Below are 19,298 nucleotides of genomic sequence, written 5' to 3'. Positions count from 1 at the left end.
TTTGGTACCCAATCGGGACTGGTTTTCTCAAATAATTTTGACGGACTTATATCAAGAAAAAAGTAATCAATTTGGTGGAAAGCAAGGCCACGGCAAGGCTTATTTTATTTTAATTTTATCTTACCGAAATTAAAATGCATAGAACATACTCTGTGGTTTTTAACAGTGTCTGGGCTAAGGCTTAGAGCTTTCAGCCACAGATCGCGTCTCTCCTGAGACAACAACTTGGTGTTATCGCATTGATTATTTATAACTGCGGGTATTTTGAAATACCTAAGCTGACTCAGCTGAGGATAATTTTTGCTGCTTTTGCGGCAAGAATTTACGCAGCAAACTCTCCCCATACTCGATTTAAACTTAAGTCTTTTAGTTCGACCTAACCGGTACACGTAATGGCGACGCCGACTATTTTTTTAAGGTTAGAAAGATTACTTTCGAACTGTAGATGGCGCCGAAATACGAAAAAAACAAGTTGGTCAAGAACTTCCTCGCAAATGACGCAAGAAAGAGCAAACTGAAAGCACCCTATGGGACAGGTCTCATCATGGAAGAAGAAGGGTATGGAAAGGTGAGGTGAATAGGCAGACGGCTACGCGAAATGTAGGGTCACGTGGGAAAACTCTCCTCTCCTCTAGGCACTAGCTGTAACGCGATTACTGCTCTGCGCAATATTGGCGCGCAAGCAGAGAGAGGGATACACTGTTTAGATCCGCTCTCTACCGCCTCTGCAACAGCGCGCCTGCGCGGAAGCTTTCAACGTTGGTGATAAACTCGGGAAGGAGGGAATTGAAAAGGGGGAAGTTACGATTTTTCAACGCGCTCTCTTTAACACTAAAGGACCCTTCTATAGCGTCTTTAGGTTTTTGGTTCATTTGCGAGTAGATCGTGTCACTATATGCTTTTTTAATTCATCACAACTTACCACTGGTAGATTATAAATATTGAGTAAAAATTGTTATTGAAATAAATAATTTTTGAGTAATTTTTCCGTTTTTTTCCTTCATGATTGGAGATTCGGTATTCGGCAGAATATTACGAAATATTCGGCCGAATACCGAATACGAAAAAATGGCCGAATACCGAATAGTAACCGAGTATTCGTGGAATCACTATTGGTAACCCGTGTATTGTCCCTGTGCGTCACTGCATGACTATGTTCACAATCCCCATTAAAGGACACGAAACCTTACCTGTTTTACAAAACATATCCTAAAATAATAAAAAAAACCTAACCTAAGTTAGGAAGTCAATGAAGATAAACAACAATATTTTGGAAAAGTCATATTATTTTGGGAAGTCAATGAAGATAAACAACATTATTTTGGAAAAGGCATATTATTTTGGGAAGTCAATGAAGATAAACAACAATATGGTTGAATTCTGATGTCAGTTGAATAAAAAGAATATCAGCATAAAAGTACTTGTCTTGTTCCTTTATTAAATACCTCAAATCTTTCACGAAAACTATACTTCAATGTTGCGGCGCCTAAATGTCTCGGTGCCAAATTGTCGCGAAGCCTAAATGTCTCGGTGCCAAATTGTCGCGGATCCTAAATGTCGCGGTGACTAACTGTTCCGGCGCCTAAGTGGCGGTGCCTAAATGACCGGCGCCTAAGTGGCGGTGCCTAAATGACCGGCGCCTAAATGTCGGTTGCGACCGTTACAGCAGTTACCACAAGGGAATTATCTAACACCAAGGCTACATATCAGGCTTTTTGCCATAGCCTGTAGTTCTGAAAGTTGTGACGTTGAGCTTTTTTACTTTCCCAACCGAGCTCAGGTGAATGGAGAGAAATTCTCTACACGATCAAATAGGAGCTTTCGAAGCAGCGGTCCACATTGGTGGAGAGTGAAGTAAAACAGGCGGGGCTTATTTTAGACTGAGTAAATAATATGAAAATTTAGGGTTCATCCATGTGGACGCTGTTAACGTTTTCTATGACGACGGTTTATGGTGTGGCGTGGTAATGTTTTTTTAAAGACGGTATATAATTAAACATAATGGATAAATTAGAAGCCTTAGCTAAAGAGATAAAAGATAAAGAAAAATTCGAAATACACATTAAAAAACCTTTAAGAAATGAAACCCATTTTAATTTACTAGAATCTGATGGTTTTAATTTAAACCTTGGCGAGTTGTTAAATATTGCCTTCAGTAATTTATCTTAGTTAGAGACAGCTTTCACGGCAGTCGTTAGTTGGAGCCGAGAAAATACGTAAGAAGAGAAAAGTTTTCGCGTTCAACTACCGTTTACTCTACAGTAAATACATTCGGCCTCGCCTTGGGATGTTACGTTTTTTGAACACTCGAGAAAGAGTCGAGAGAACCTGACACAAATACCCGCATTCGTAAGCTGGCAAACAATCCCCTTGGTGTTACATAATTGCCTTGTGCATTTACCCAAAGAGCAGTACAACAGGGATGTGAAAAATAGTCTTTTATGATGGTGTAGGTTTGGTTATTTGAACTCAAATTGCACTAGGTTAGTAAAGGTTAATTAAATCAGGTTAAATTTGGTTATTTGTACCAGACGCCACATGTGCGTTTCACTCTGGGGAACTCTTCTACATGATCTCCTCCTCAACGTACTCCTAGCATAACCGTGAAGCCTTGTGGAAGCATGTTTTTATGTATAAATGCCAGCGTATTACGTTAGTATTTATACATATCATTGATAGAAGGTAAAAGAAGGTAATTCAAAGTATGTACGTTGTTGCACATTTCCATGGCAAAACTTCGTACATTAAAGAGTAAGTAAAGACATTTTGACTACTTCTTAAATTTCTATAGAAATCATACATTTCTATAGATTTCAACGTCCTCATTCAGAATAAAATAAATTTTCACCAAAAATCAACCTCTAAATATTTAAAAATAAACTTCAAATATTGATAAAAAAGAGGTGCTAAAATTGCCGCAAAATAGAATTGAATTTGTCTCTGCTGTCTGACTTCATAGCTTAGGGATTTAGACCGCTCTGATAGTAGTAATATTGGTACTTTTCTTTCCATATTTTCCCACCAGTTAGTATCTCGCCTCCTACTGATAGTGCTAGACTGCCAGTGCAGCCAGTCTCCTTTGAGGTTTAGTAGGAAACCGAAGCGGTCTGGGAGTTTTTCACTAGCCGCGGTACTATTTGGTAGTATCCAGTCAGAAATATTTTCTTAGAGGGACTGAATTAGACACGCCTTCCCATAACAAACCAATGCATTATACCAGCCAATAACGGAGCCACCTCTCTTGACGTCAGATCTATATTGCACGTGTTCAATGTTTACAAAAGGTGGATTTTCTAAATCTCGTTTTGTTTTCATTATAATTCAATAACCGCTCGTCAGATTTTTATAAAACTTTAGAAATGAACATTTTTCACTTCATATTTACCAAAAATGAAGGAATCAACCTTTCCAGGAAAATGTCTTTACTTATTCTTTAAAGTGTTAGTGACAAAAGTTTTGTCATCCACAAACTTAAAATGCGAAAAAATCCTTGAAAAATCTAGTTTATTATAATATGTTTACTTTTTAATTTGGTTTAGTAGCAATTTTTAAAATTGAAATCAAAGTATTGTGTTTGGAAAAGGACTAGTTAAAATTTTCTCTCGTTTGATGACGTAGTAAGGAGAAATTTTCTCTCTAGATGTCGCTCACGTGACGCCTGTTAGTGCCTCCACGCCGAGTTAAGCCTATTTTATTCAGATTCGCGCGGCATTAGTAGACTCGGGAGTCTCGGGCGCTCGCGATTGGTTTTTCCGCGAGAGGCCGTGAGTGACGTATCAAGGAGAAAAACCCGCCAAAAATCTCCGCAATTTTGTTTTTGCCCCCCAAATTTCAAGTTTTCGAGGTGTTTTTTCTGTGTTTTCCCTCATATTTAAATATTTATAAAGCATATTTTTGGAATCAAAAGAGTTTAAACTCTCAAAAAAGTAAGATTTTCTTTAGATTTGAGATAATTTTTAAAACACGTCGCTATTCCTTTAAGCATGGCAATCTTTAAAACGCGCCAATTTCTTCGATAGTCAAATAAACTAAGATCATTATATCAACAAATAAGTTTAATATACAATAATTGTTCAACCTTGTAATTGAGATATAAGGTATATGGAAAATTAAGAAAAACAAACTACATTTCTAGTTATTTCATACTAAAAAATTAAAACCTAAAAAAGTTACGAAGAGCGTCACTGACAAAACGGAAACCATTTCTAGTTGTTTTTCTTTACGTATTTTAATCCTTTTCGCAGTCCTACGAGACTAACAAGCATTGAAAGAACATACGGTAACCTACGACTACCGAAAGGTTTTTGTATTGATGTTTCTATCGACTTACTTCACAATGACCCCGAATATTGGTAAGAACTAGACAAATTCATTCCCGAACGGGATGCTAGAAATCATTGTTTAAAGATTCCATTAGGCACCCTACGCTTTGGACAATAATTTTAAATGTAATTTAGGTTCTCTCCCGAGAACAAACATAAGTTAAACTCCTTGGCTTATCAACCATTTGGAGATGGACCTCGTAACTGCATTGTAATGCGATTGGGCTTGTTGGAAGTTAAACTAGCTTTGGCCACTGTGCTAAGTCAAGAACCGAAATTATAAGTTTTCTTTAAATAGTTGGATTATAGGAATAGGTAGCTAAAATTGTAACATGAATATGCTCAAAAGTATGTAAAAAGTACCAAGAAGCTGGGTAATTGTAACATGATTCTTCTCAACATCAGAACATTTGGAGCAAGGTTACTAAACCGAATCACATACGCGATAAATAATTCCCTCATCATTACTTTATTAGCGCTTAACTATTTGCCAAGGCGCATGCGCCTGTGCGGTTTTGTCCCACGTTAAGATAATCAAGGTTTGTGGCTTGAATGCTAAGAACTTAGTACCAAACTGTTGTGAAATTCACCCCATCTGAAGTTTGATGGGCAGGAGAGCAAACAAAAAGGGTGAGCCTGGGAAGAATCATGTTTTATTAACCAAACTGTTGTGAAATTCACCCCATCTGAAGTTTGATGGGCAGGAGAGCAAACAAAAAGGGTGAGCCTGGGAAGAATCATGTTTTATTACTAAGTATTAAGAGGACACAGAGCGGAATCCTTCTTCTATTATCTCCTTTATTGCTTTTCATTTTACTGTCAACAAAACACTACGAATTCCTTTTATAGGGTTACTTAGAAAGAGAGACATCGCTTGTAGGTAATAAGCCAAAAAAAGGAGTGTTTGTGAAAGCCGAGAAATTATTGTAATTAAAATTGGTCTCTAATAAAGTATATATATTGACGTTTATCTACTTAATAATAGTACTCATTTACTTGAACAACCTTTTTAGACATGCAATATTTTTCTTTATATTCAATGCGATTTCAAAAAAATAACTATTAGGCCACACTCTTAAAATCAAAGGTGTGATTTAGCACCTTTTGTCTTAATTTTGACGGGTCCAAAAACAGCACCATTAAAGTGGTTAAATAACGCCTCTGAAGGTTTTAAATGGCCCATTTTCAACACTTTGCGTCTTAAAAATATTTTCCCCCGACACATTTATTACACCTTATAAAGCTTTATCTTACACCTTTTCAAAACCATATATTTAAAACGTGTTCTCAAAGTGTCTCTATATTCTTCTAATATGCTTCAAAAGGCGTCAATTTTGGCTTGAAGTGTCAAATAGTGCAGAAAAGGAATATTACACTCTTAAAAGGTGGGATTTAGCACCTTTCGTTTTAATTTAAAGATGTTAAACAACACCTCTGAAAGGGTTAAATAGACCATTTTTAACACTGCATCTTAAAAATATTTCCCACTGGCACATTTATTACACCTCATTGAGCTATTTCTTACACCTTTTAAAAATAATATTTTTAAAAGGTGTTCTTTAAGTGTTTGTATGTTCTTCCAATATTCTTCAAATGGCGTGAATTTGAACTACTGAAGTGGAAAATACTGCAGAAAAGGCGTGAAATATTGTAGGAAGGCTGTATTACACAGCGTGATTTTAATACAGTTTGCCACCTTTACCACATCGTGTTACACTCAATAAAGGTGCTACCTATACTTTTCACTGTACACTCAAAAATATTTAGTGTGTTTTAACACCTTTAAAAGTCGTTTTTATTGGTTCACATTTCACACAGACCGAAACCATAATTCGAAGGTCCCATTTGACCAAACTCCCGCAATTTAGGCGGTTTTCGAACAGTGGTAAATAGCCTAAAATAACTACACTTAAGTGTTCGTTGCAAAAATTTCTCTGATAATAACAGAGTTGCAAGACTGTCTAAAGATTTGATGGCTTATCTAAATATAAGGGAAAGGTGAAATAAGCCATAATCCATGACATATCCCTTGTTATTATTGTAAGATGATGCATAAAAAGATAGATTGATATTTAAATTATGGTAAATAAACATGTTCCAGTAAATTGTTGAGATATTTATGGATTTTTAATGAAAGGTTTGTCTGTAGTTCAAATTTACATCCGCAGAATCACGAAATTTTAGTGCAGAAGAAATTTTGTTATTATATGGGTTTTCTAAACTATTAATTCAACCGATAACCGATACTTTGGGCCGTGTACGCAGAGTGTGGGCGTCGTGAGCACTTAACGATAAATAAACCTTGTTTGATGGGACTAAAAATGTTAAACCCGGGACGCAATGTGTCAAAACAATGATTATAAAACTTTATGGGTAATGTCAAATATGGTACACTTCGAAACTGTTCTTTAGATATTAAGCTGAAAGGATTTAAACACACTTATTTGAACAATGGGTGTCGAAAATAAGAATGGAAATTGTTCAACAGAGGTGCAGTTTAACACCTTTTCAACTCGTCTTTCGTACTAAAAGATAATTGTTACTCTTTTATGTGTGTTGTGCAATTCCTTATGTGTCTCAGCACTTTTGCGAGCTTAAAATAACACTTTTAAGCGTGTCGCATAACGCCTTTAAGAGTGTCGCGTAACGCCTTTAAGAGTGTCGCGTAACGCCTTTAAGAGTGTCGCGTAACGCCTTTAAGAGTGTCGCGTAACGCTTTTAAAAGTGTCACATAACACTTTTAGCAGGTTTTATAAAGCTACCATACACTCTAAGAAATCGAAGTGTTAAAAATGTGTTAAAAGGGTGTAAATTTAGAATACTCTTTTTTTTACACCATAAAAACACCCAAAAGAGAGTTTTTATTACCTTGAGTTTTTGTGGCCAATTTAAGGTGTAAATACAGTGTAAAGTAACACTTTAAAAACACCCTTTGAAATTAAACATGGAAATTTATAATATGGCTGGTTTCTTAAATAAGGTCTTTTATTTCCATTAATGTTTGAATATTAGAGTAAAAAATTATTTGTTAAACATTTATTTAAAGATGATATTCATGAAAGAACATATTTTTCCTTTAAATAAAATAACTAAGAAATTGGTAATCAGGCGGTATTGTACCATTATAAAACACTGCTAAACGTGTTAGGCGAGAATCTTAATAGTGCTAGGCGACACTCTTAACGGTGTTAGGCGAGAATCTTAATAGTGCTAGGCGACACTCTTAATAGTGTTAGGTGACACTCTTAACGGTGTTAGGCGACACTCCTAATAGTGCTAGGCGACACTCTTAATAGTGTTAGGCGACACTCCTAATAGTGTTAGGCGACACTCCTAATAGTGTTAGGCGACACTCCTAATAGTGTTAGGCGACACTCCTAATAGTGTTAGGCGACACTCTTAATAGTGTTTGGCGACACTCCTAATAGTGTTAGGCGACACTCTTAATAGTGCTAGGCGACACTCTTAATAGTGTTTGGCGACACTCTTAATAGTGTTAGGCGACACTCTTAATAGTGTTAGGCGACACTCTTAATAGTGTTAGGCGACACTCTTAATAGTGTTAGGCGACACTCTTAAAGGCTCGTTTTCATAGAAGCTAGAAAATTCGAAAACGCTCACGCTTCACGAGCTTGAATACGCGCGGTAATGTATTTTTTTCGAACGTTTCCGCTTTCGCTCGAAATTTTCACGCAACTCGCGCCTATGAAAACGAGCCTTTATAGTGTTAGGCGACACTCTTAATAGTGTTAGGCGACACTCTTAATAGTGTTAGGCGACACTCTTAATAGAGTTAGGCGACACTCCTAATAGTGTTAGGCGAAACTCCTAATAGTGTTAGGCGACACTCTTAATGAGATAAAATAAAAAACTTACTAGAAAAATTAAACGAATAGAAAGGATTTTTTCATTCTTAAATTCCTTATTTTATATTTAGAAGTTACAACGATTCCATCCCTAAAAATCTAATAATTCTTGATGTTCTATTATCTAATCTCATCCCTCAGCCCTTTAAAAAAAGAATGACCATCGTCTACTATATGGATATTCACGCCAAGTTTTGCTGCGTTTCAAATTTCGCGGGAAATTTAGATTCTAAAGCGTGCCCCTTGCGGACGCATTCGGCGAATTAAAGGGTACCGAAAAAAATTGTCGAAATAGGCCTGAATTAATAATATTGGCGAAGTTACAAGGTCAGGTTTTCTGGTTGTTTAACGTTAAAGAGTTACCAATAATGAAAATATTTCTCTGATGGTCGTGTTTTTTCCCTACCCTTGAACAGAATTTATAATGGAAACCAACCTTGGGACGTACCATTTAACCGAACTCCCGCGCCTAGTTCGGTTTTACCAAAGTACGAAATAGCGTCAAAAGACGGCACTTACTGAGTGTGTATAATGCTAATATATCTCCGATAATAATAGAGTAGTAAAGAGATACCTTGTTTAACGATTTGCTAGCTTATTTTAATATAAAAGAAAGGTGAAATAAGCCATAATCAATAACATATCCTTTGATATTATTGCAAAATGATGCTTAAAAGGATAAACTTATATTTAAATCGGGGGAAATAAACAATTTACAGTAAATTGTTGAGATTTTAATGGATTTTTAATGAAAGTTTTGTTTGTATTTCAAATTTATATCAGCAGAAGCAAGCAATTTTAGATCAGAATAAATTTTGTTATTATTAGGGTTTTCTAAAAAATTTTTATTCGACCGAAGCCCAGCACTTTGAGCCTTTTAGGAAGAGTGTGGGCGCCGTGTACACTTAAAATTAAATTAACCTTCTTTGTTGCGCCATCTATATTTAGTTCAGCTTTTGATGATTTTTATATTCATTTCCTTGGTTTTGAATAAATATAGACTTAGTTCATTAATATTGGCATTAGGCAACACCAGACGAAGCCCCGGTCACTACACGCGGAAGGCTGGCCAACTCCCTCTGCCTCTAACGGTGCTTCTTGATGTGAGGGAAACCACCTCCGATGGCAGCCCTGCCCTGTTGTGTTTGCTTCTCTTATGGCAATAATCAAATGTTCTCTGATGGTTCTAGGTTTTAAAACCACAACGCTAGTATTTTTTTCTTAAAAAAATTAGGATTGAAGTAATATCAATAGTAGCGTCATGAACTCTGGATCTCTAAAGGGACTGGTAAACGGGATAGATTTTTCTCTATAGCACGTTTCCTTTGTAAAAAAATAAACCATAATACACCTAAATTTAAACTACTACTGGTATGATGTTTAAGTTTAAACCATGTAGAGACCATTTTCAGACCTCTAGTCTAGTGTTGACAGGCCAACTTGTGGGGCACTTGCTTTTTTGACATGTTTTATCATCATTTTGAGAAAAATTAGAGTACAAAAAGGGTTTTGCTTTTGTAAATGTTGTAGAGTAAATTAGATTAAACGCGTTTCTGGTTCTCGAAAAACTCTTAGTGAAAAGAGATTATTAAATTTAAGAAGAACGTCTAAATCTACTGCCTGAATATTATGGCCTCAAAAACCAATTTAATTTCCATTGCATTTGTACAAATCGCAAACTGTCTGCCTTTTCTCAGAAGGTTTAATACGGGAAAATTTACCGATTTTTCCATGCAATTTTACACTGCATTTTAAGATGATCAAATGGTTGACTTAATGCTTAAGGGTGTTAAGCGACACTCTGAAAGGTGTTAAGCGACACTCTTAAAGGTGTTAAGCGACACTCTTAAAGGTGTTAAGCGACACTCTTAAAGGTGTTAAGCGACACTCTTAAAGGTGTTAAGCGACACTCTTAAAGGTGTTAAGCGACACTCTTAAAGGTGTTAAGCGACACTCTTAAAGGTGTTAAGCGACACTCTTAAAGGTGTTAAGCGACACTCTTAAAGGTGTTAAGCGACACTCTTAAAGGTGTTAAGCGACACTCTTAAAGGTGTTAAGCGACACTCTTAAAGGTGTTAAGCGACACTCTTAAAGGTGTTAAGCGACACTCTTAAAGGTGTTAAGCGACACTCTTAAAGGTGTTAAGCGACACTCTTAAAGGTGTTAAGCGACACTCTTAAAGGTGTTATGCGACACTCTTAAAGGTGTTATGCGACACTCTTAAAGGTGTTATGCGACACTCTTAAAGGTGTTAAGCGACACTCTTAAAGGTGTTAAGCGACACTCTTAAAGGTGTTAAGCGACACTCTTAAAGATGTTTTGCGACACTCTTAAAGATGTTTTGCGACACTCTTAAAGGTGTTTTGCGACACTCTTAAAGGTGTTTTGCGACACTCTTAAAGGTGTTTTGCGACACTCTGAAAGGTGTTAAGCGACACTCTTTAAGGTGTTTTGCGACGCTCTTTAAAGGTTTCATGGGACACTCTTAAAGGTGTTATGCGACACTCTTAAAGGTGTTATGCGACACTCTTAAAGGTGTTATGCGACACTCTTAAAGGTGTTATGCGACACTCTTAAAGGTGTTATGCGACACTCTTAAAGGTGTTATGCGACACTCTTAAAGGTGTTATGCGACACTCTTAAAGGTGTTATGCGACACTCTTAAAGGTGTTATGCGACACTCTTAAAGGTGTTATGCGACACTCTTAAAGGTTTTATGCGACACTCTTAAAAGTTTTATGCGACACTTTTAAAGGTTTTATGCGACACTCTTATCTTTGACACCCATTGCTTAAAAGTGTTATTAAATCCTTTCAGGGGTGTAAAGGAACAACTGAAACGGTGTCAAATTTCGTTCCATATAAACTTATTTTAAAGGTGTTAAAGAACACCTTAGAGTGTGTAATTTAACACCCTTTGGGTTGTAAACCAACACTGGAAATGGTGTTGAATTTAGCACCATCAAAAAGAGTTAAAAAGGTGTAGACTTACACCTCTATTTCTTAGAGTGTACCACCTGATGACAAATTCCTTAGCTACGTTTTACTCAGGGATACAAATATTTTCTTAAGAAAATATCATCTTTAAAAAATGCTGTTATATTTAATTAAATACGAACAATTAAGTATTTTCCTTGACTTTATAATCTTTGGATTGACTTCATGATTAAAAAATTTATAGAAACCGAAGACTTCATTTAAGAAACAAGTTATTGATTTTCTATCCCGCAGTATTATTATTTAATTTCCGTGTTTAATTTCAAACGGTGTTTTACAATTTTTTATTACCGAATTTACACCTTAAATTGTCCGGAAAACTCAAAGTGACGAAACTCTATTTTGGGTGTTTTTAATTTGTAAAAAAGTGTTTTCTTGAATTACACTCTTTTGAAACTTCCATTTCGCTAAATATTAATTGTCCACAAAACTATTTCATATTAATATTAATAGTAATCATAAATCAGTGAAAAAATGCGAAATTGGTCTCTCGCCTCTCTCGCGTTATTGTATGGTACTGTATGAGACAGTTTAACTACATACAGTAGAAATTAAAAATTTAGAGAATTGTGCTAAAAAATCCCAGTTTATAAAATTTAAAGTCTGAGATCTATCCTTATAACACCCTTTTTGAAAAAAAGGAGTATCTCCAGATACATTTTGCACCTATATTAACTTAGCGTTTTTTCGTAGATAATGGTCACCTTTAAAATACCAATATAACACTGTTTTTGTTATTCATGTGAAAATGTTAGGTGTTATATAGGTGTATTTAAAAAGTACACCATTTTCACTCCAAAGAAACACTCAATTTTTTTTGTGTGAAAGAACCAAGCTATTCCGCTACTACAATAGCTGGGAAACCATTTAAACCGTGAAGAATGGGGATGGGTTCGCGATCCCGAATCCTAAGTCCCATTCACGCCACTCAAGACCAACGTTTAATACTCATTATCTGTAACTGCGGAACCTCTGGTGTGAAGAAATGTGGATGTAGACGATCCGAATTAGTTTGCTCAGCATTGCGTGGACATTGTCGCTGTACTAGCTGTGATGGATCAGAGCACAATGGCTTCTTGTGGCGGAGGGGGCCCGAGTTCGGTTTGCCGGTTCGGGACTTGCTTGGGATCGCCCTTGGTTCAGACCGTTCCTTGCCCCGTTCCCTGAAGGTTTTTCTCGGCCGCTACGCCGTCGCCCAGGTGTTGCCCTGATTGGCTCACCCCGCTATTGGCAACCCTCTGAGGGTCGCGGATACATTGTTTCGGTCGTGTGGCACTGATGTGCTTGGAGGAAAATCCTCCGTCCCCTCGAGCCTCCTGCTGCCTTAATCCTTCCCTGTCACCGACCACCTTCTGGCTGGGCTCGCCGCTGACGGTGTCCAGCTTCTGTCACGTGCTGAAGGGGCGTTTGTCGGGGCCGCTGGCCGATCCCGTGTGCCTTGACGGCATTTCCGCAGGTTCAATTTGGAATATGACGAGCCCCCAGCTAGGTGCTGCGCCTAATCAAGGCCTCTGACATGGAATTATTGTGAAAAAAATCTTCAGGCTGACGAGATGAATATGAACGAACTGTTAGAGAATTGTCTTAAATCTAATCTTTAACAACACGAGAAGGTATAAACCCCCATATTAAATTATATAAGAATTCGCAAAGAGGGGCTACTCACTCACAACGATTTAATCTTATAAACAGACTACCATCATAAGCCCATATCGTAAATTAACCGATGTTGATATCAAAGCTTAACTCAATGAATCTTCAATATCAACATCAAAAATTATCTACTGAAAGAGATATCTACTTATATTCCAATCAAATTTCTCGCAAAATTTCAAATTAACAAATAGAAATGTGCAAATGAAGTTCAAACCGATTAATTGGGAAAATTGCTATATTGGTCACCGTTACCGATCACAGATAGATTTGCGTCCATTAGTAGTGTTTATTATGCTTGTGAAATGGTTAGCGAAATCTGTGATTAAAGTTTAAAATAGACATGGGCAAAAAGTGCTTTACAAATATCAACTCGATTACCGAATATCTAAATTTGACCAAAATTAACAAAATATTCTCTTCATGATTAAAAATCTTGTTTGAAGCAGCAAGCCATCTAACCCTTATTTCGGAGCAGGACAATTTGGTCTCACCGAATTGGTCTCGCCATTTTGGTCTCGCCGATTCGGTCGCGGGACTAATTTTTCTCACCGATTTGGTCTCGGTACTATTTGGTCTCGGGACTATTTGGTATCGTGATTATTTGGTCTCGGGACTATTTGATATCGTGATTATTTGGTATCGTGATTATTTGGTCTCGTGATTATTTGGTCTCGGGACTATTTGGTATCGTGATTATTTGGTCTCGGGACGGTTTGGTCTCGTGATTATTTGGTTACCTAATTGTTTGCCTCCTTTTCCAAAGCAATGGTCCCAATAATTCGTCGCCACCTTTTCCAAAATATTCTCCTATTAATTAGTTGCCACCTTTTCCTAAATATTCTCCTATTAATTAGTTGCCACCTTTTCCTAAATATTCTCCTATTAATTAGCTGCCACCTTTTCCAAAATATTCTGCTATTAATTAGCTGCCACCTTTTCCAAAACATTCTCCTACTAATTAGCTGCCACCTTTTCCAAAATATTCTCCTAATAGTTAGCTGCCACCTTTTCCAAAATATTCTCCAATTAATTAGCTGCCACCTTTTCCAAAATTTTCTCCTATTAATTATCTGCCACCTTTTCCAAAACATTCTCCTACTAATTAGCTACCACCTTTTCCAAAATATTCTCCTACTAATTAGCTGCCACCTTTTCCAAAATATTCTCCTAATAGTTAGCTGCCACCTTTTCCAAAATATTCTCCAATTAATTAGCCGCCACCTTTTCCTAAATATTCTCCTATTAATTAGCTGCCACCTTTTCCAAAATATTCTGCTATTAACTAGCTGCCAAATTTTCCAAAATATCCTCCTATTAATTAGCTGCCACCTTTTCCAAAACATTCTCCTACTAATTAGCTCCCACCTTTTCCAAAATATTCTTCTAATAGTTAGCTGCCACCTTTTCCAAAATATTCTCCAATTAATTAGCTGCCACTTTTTCCAAAATATTCTCCAATTAATTAGCTGCCACCTTTTCCAAAATATTCTCCTATTAATTATCTGACACATTTTCTAAAATATTTCTATTATTGCTATTAAATTGTTCGTGGTAAGAGGCGGGCTTTTAATACTCATATAAATAATCTTCTTACCCCCAAACAATGTTGGGTTGGGTTAGGTCCCGAGACCCAATTGTCCCGAGACCCAATTTTCCCGAGACCCATTTGTCCCGAGATACATTTGTCCCGAGACCCATTTTTCCCGAGACCCATTTGTCCCGAGACACAATTGTCCCGAGACCCATTTGTCCCGAGACCCATTTGTCCCGAGACCAAAACGGCGAGACCAAAACGGCGAGACCAAATCGGCGAGACCATAACGGCGAGACCAAATTGTCGCGTACCGCCCTTATTTACCTTCTTTTGAAAAAAATTGGTTGATACCTCTTTCAGTAGATGATTGATTGATATTTCAGTTTCATTGAGTATAAAAAAAATTGGTTCCACCATTGGTTAATTTACAATAATTTTAATAATTAAATTGCAAAAAACCGGTTCAAAACCTTATTAGTTTTGAAACGAGTTAAATTCTAATATTAAACATATGTACTAGTTAATTCCTCGTAGGTAATTAATTTATTGCCTTAGTGAAGTTAATGCTGAATTTCATATACGCAAAATAAATAATAAATTAACTTCCAAAATTTAAATGTAAAATGTGTGCATTATTTCGCAATTAATAAAAGATATCCACCTATTTTTCATTCAAATTAATTTCCCAATTAATATTAATTAGGCCTAATAAGCTTAAACTACAAAATTAAGAGGTTTCTATTGTACAAAATTATTACAATCTAACATGCAAAAATCCAAGGCTTAAAAACATTTTAATTTTATATTAAACGCTGCAAAAGAATTGACCAATAAACACTAAGTAAAATTACGTAATGAAAGAGGAAGTGACGTACATTTGGTTTGGATAAAGGTTTGGCGGGAGATCCAAATGTCGATTTGGATTTGGGTTTTAAGCGCCCTGTCCAAATGGAACCGATCCAAACGTTTAGATTTGGATCCTCGTCCAAATGATTTAGATTTTTAGAGAATAGGGTCCCAGAAATAGATTTCATTGATTTGTTCAGAAATAGATTTCATTGATTTGTTCAGAAATAGATTTCATTGATTTGTTCAGAAATAGATTTCATTGATTTGTTCAGAAATAGATTTCATTGATTTGTTCAGAAATAGATTTCATTGATTTGTTCAGAAATAGATTTCATTGATTTGTTCAGAAATAGATTTCATTGATTTGTTCAGAAATAGATTTCATTGATTTGTTCAGAAATAGATTTCATTGATTTGTTCAGAAATAGATTTCATTGATTTGTTCAGAAATAGATTTCATTGATTTGTTCAGAAATAGATTTCATTGATTTGTTCAGAAATAGATTTCATTGACTTGTGCACAAACCGATTTCATTGACTTGTGCACAAACCGATTTCATTGACTTGTGCACAAACCGATTTCATTGACTTGTGCACAAACCGATTTTATTGACTTGTGCACAAACCAATTTTATTGACTTGTGCACAAACAAAATTCATTGAATTGTGCAAAACAAAATTCATTGACTTGTGCACAAACAGAAGTCATAGCCTCGTGCACAAACAGAAGTCATAGACTTGCGCAAAAAGAGATGTAATACGTTGTGCTCAAACAGAAGTCCTGGACTTGTTCTCAAACAGATTTCATTGACTTGTGCATAAACAGATTTCATTGACTTGTGCATAAACAGATTTCATTGACTTGTGCATAAACAGATTTCATTGACTTGTGCACAAACAAACGTCAGAGACCTGGGTACAAAAAGAAGTCTTTATAAAGATTTATTCACAAACCTGTGTCATAGACCGGTGCACAAAGAACTTCGATAGACCTGTGCAGTAGGCACATAAAGATTCCATAGAGCTATGCACAAAAAGATTCCTTAGACCTGCGCACAGAGATTTTATACCCCTTTGCATAAAAATCTGTGCATAAATATATTTTAAGCCCTATTTCACAAAAATATTCTGAAAATCTGCGCATAAACATATTTTAAACCCTATTTCGCAAAAATAAACTGTACACTTGTGCATAAACAGATTTTAAATCCGTTTGCACCAAACTAATGTATAGACCTGCGCATAAACAGATTCCGTACGCCAGTGGAAAAACTGATGCCATAGACTTGTGCACAGATAAGATAGACTTGTGCACTGATTCCATAGACCTGTGCGCTAACAGAAGTCTTGTGAACAAGCAGACTTGTGCGCTGATTCCATAGACCTGTGCGCTAACAGAAGTCTTGTGAACAAGCAGATGTTCTAGACTTGGGCAAAAACAGATTTCACAGACATTGGCAATCTAGTCTAATTATTTTAATTGGTAATCTAGTTTAATTACCATTAACTGTTAATCTAGTTTAATTACCATTAATTGTTAATCTAGTTTAATTACCATTAATTGTTAATCTAGTTTAATTACCATTAATTGGTAATTTAGTTTAACTACCTTCATTTGGTAATCAAGTTTAATTAATTATTTCAATTGTTAATCTAGTTTAATTATCTTTAATCGGAAATCTGGTTTAACTACCAATAATCCGTAATCTAATTTAATTACCTTTAATAGGTAATCTAGCTTATTTACCATTAACTGGTAATCTAGTTTAATTATCATCATTTGGTAGTCTAGCTTATTTACCATTAACTGGTAATCTAGATTAATTATCATCATTTGGTAGTCTAGCTTATTTACCATTAACTGGTAATCTAGTTTAATTATCATCATTTGGTAGTCTAGTTTAATTACCTTTAATTGGCAATTTAGTTTAATTACCATTAATTGGTAATCTAGTTTAATTACTTTAATTGGAAATCTACTTAAATTACCTTTAATTGGTAATCTAGTTCAATTATCTTTAATTGGTAATCATATGTAACGATCTTTAATTTTGAATCTAATTTAAATATTTTTAACTGGAAATTTTGTTTAATTATCTTTAATTGGTATTCTAATTTAATTATTTTTATCTGGTAATTTTGTTTAATTATCTTTAATTTGTAATTCATTTTAATTATCTCTAACTGGTATTTCAGTTTATTCATCTTTAATTGGTATTTCAGTTTAATTATCTTTAATTGTAATCCAGTTTTATTAGATTTAATCAGTACTTCGTAACTAGAATTAAGCTAGCTAATTGTCCTACCAGTTTGATTAGCTAAAGCCACTATATCCGCAGTAAAACGACGAAAATTCCAGAATGGCTTTCTACACTACTTAACCCATGTAAAGTCGTAAGTTCCACAGTTTAAGGGTAAATCAAGTAATTCATTGAAGGTACTTAAAACTATTAAAAACAATACTTAAACTTTGTTTTTCTTAATGAAACAAAAATTGACGCCTATTTTAAAAAGGGGCTTTCATTTAAGACCATTTTCAAATCTATCAAACGCATAGTTATTTTTGTAAGGCTATGGACAAAATGGGTAAGTTTGGAAAATTTCCCAGGTAATTTCTAAGGAGAAATCTGTGATTAATTTTATGGAAATGAAAACCACCCTTAGCAACTTTATTGTTTATAAAATAAACTATTAGAAGTATAATATTGAAATTTTTACCACATATTAAGGGCTCGAATTTTAGTTCAGTGGATAATTTTCAAAACAGTAAACATTATACGAAAAAAGTTACATCCAATCAAAAAGCCTTCCTTTTACATTAGAACTTTTATCAGGCCTTATCTAAGGGAGCTACCGTTCCCTTAGAATTGGATGTAAAGTGTCGTGTGCTTTACTGTATATTCGTACCAACGCCCGTTACTAAATTACTAATACTACTACTACTACTCAGGTAAAACTATTAGTCCCATCGATACCTTGTAGTTAAGAAGAAACTAAAACATTTCCAAAGCGCGCTTCTAGAACTCTCGCCCGCTCGGACTTTCTTTTAAAATTCTTCTCGATTTGAGGAGAAATACACGTAAATTCTAATAATAAACACCATTCTATAAAATGTCGGTATTTACTTGCTTTTGCTTCTTTTTAAAAATTCCCCTCGATTTCTTTGAATTTTGAAATCGGGGAGCGGGAAGATTTATTGCGTGAAACCCTTATTGTCGACGGGTGACAGGAATTTTAAAGGGAGTATTAAACCTTCCATTTAAATTAAGGCAATACTAAAATCCTCCCTCTCTCTAGCTTTAAATATATCGAGGAAACGTAAACCACAATTCACAAAGCTTAACCATACCTGTACAATTATATGCAATGCTTAAACATGCTATTATAATCCCCATCCTTTTAAAATACACGAACGAAAAATATCACCTCACCACAATTCTCTCACGTTCACTCTCCCTCCCTTCAATGACGAATGAAAAATTTTATACTGCCAAAGGCGTAAAATAACCATTTCTTCGGTTAGCTCTGACATAACCATTTCTTTGGGTAACTCTGACCACATTCCAAATCGCGACAAACTACTACCACGACGACGACCACCACCACCACCACTACCACTAGCACCACCACAGGCTCGCGGGACAAACTAATAGCCTCATCGTATATATACGATGTGGCTAAAAAGTTACATCCAATCAAAAATCCTTCCTTATACATTAGAACTTTTATCAGGCCTTATCTAAGGGAGCTACCGTTCCCTTAGAATTGGATGTAAAGTGTCGTGTGCTTTACTGTATATTCGCCATGCTTGGAATACTGCTTTATTATTTCGTAAATTTTTACTTAAAAAAGATAAATGATTCTATATCTAGGTTAATAAGTTTGTAGTAGTAGTCCTCCTCTTGACTCGGAGAGGTAAAATTTTAGTTTTTCCAACTTGTTTCCTATTAAGTCTCAATAATTTGGGATGTTGTTTTCTCGTGCTTTATGCAATCAGTTTTAAATAAAAGTGCTTATGTTCCTAATTTCTGGGTTTTTGATTTTAAATTTAAAACAGGCAACCCGTGACATGGTT

The sequence above is a fragment of the Phalangium opilio genome, unplaced genomic scaffold (assembly GCF_054372755.1).
Source record: "Phalangium opilio isolate 3A_F unplaced genomic scaffold, DU_Popi_V2 ptg000038l_1, whole genome shotgun sequence".
Classification (NCBI taxonomy): Eukaryota; Metazoa; Arthropoda; class Arachnida; order Opiliones; family Phalangiidae; genus Phalangium; species Phalangium opilio.
This window is presented reverse-complemented; position numbering follows the sequence as displayed.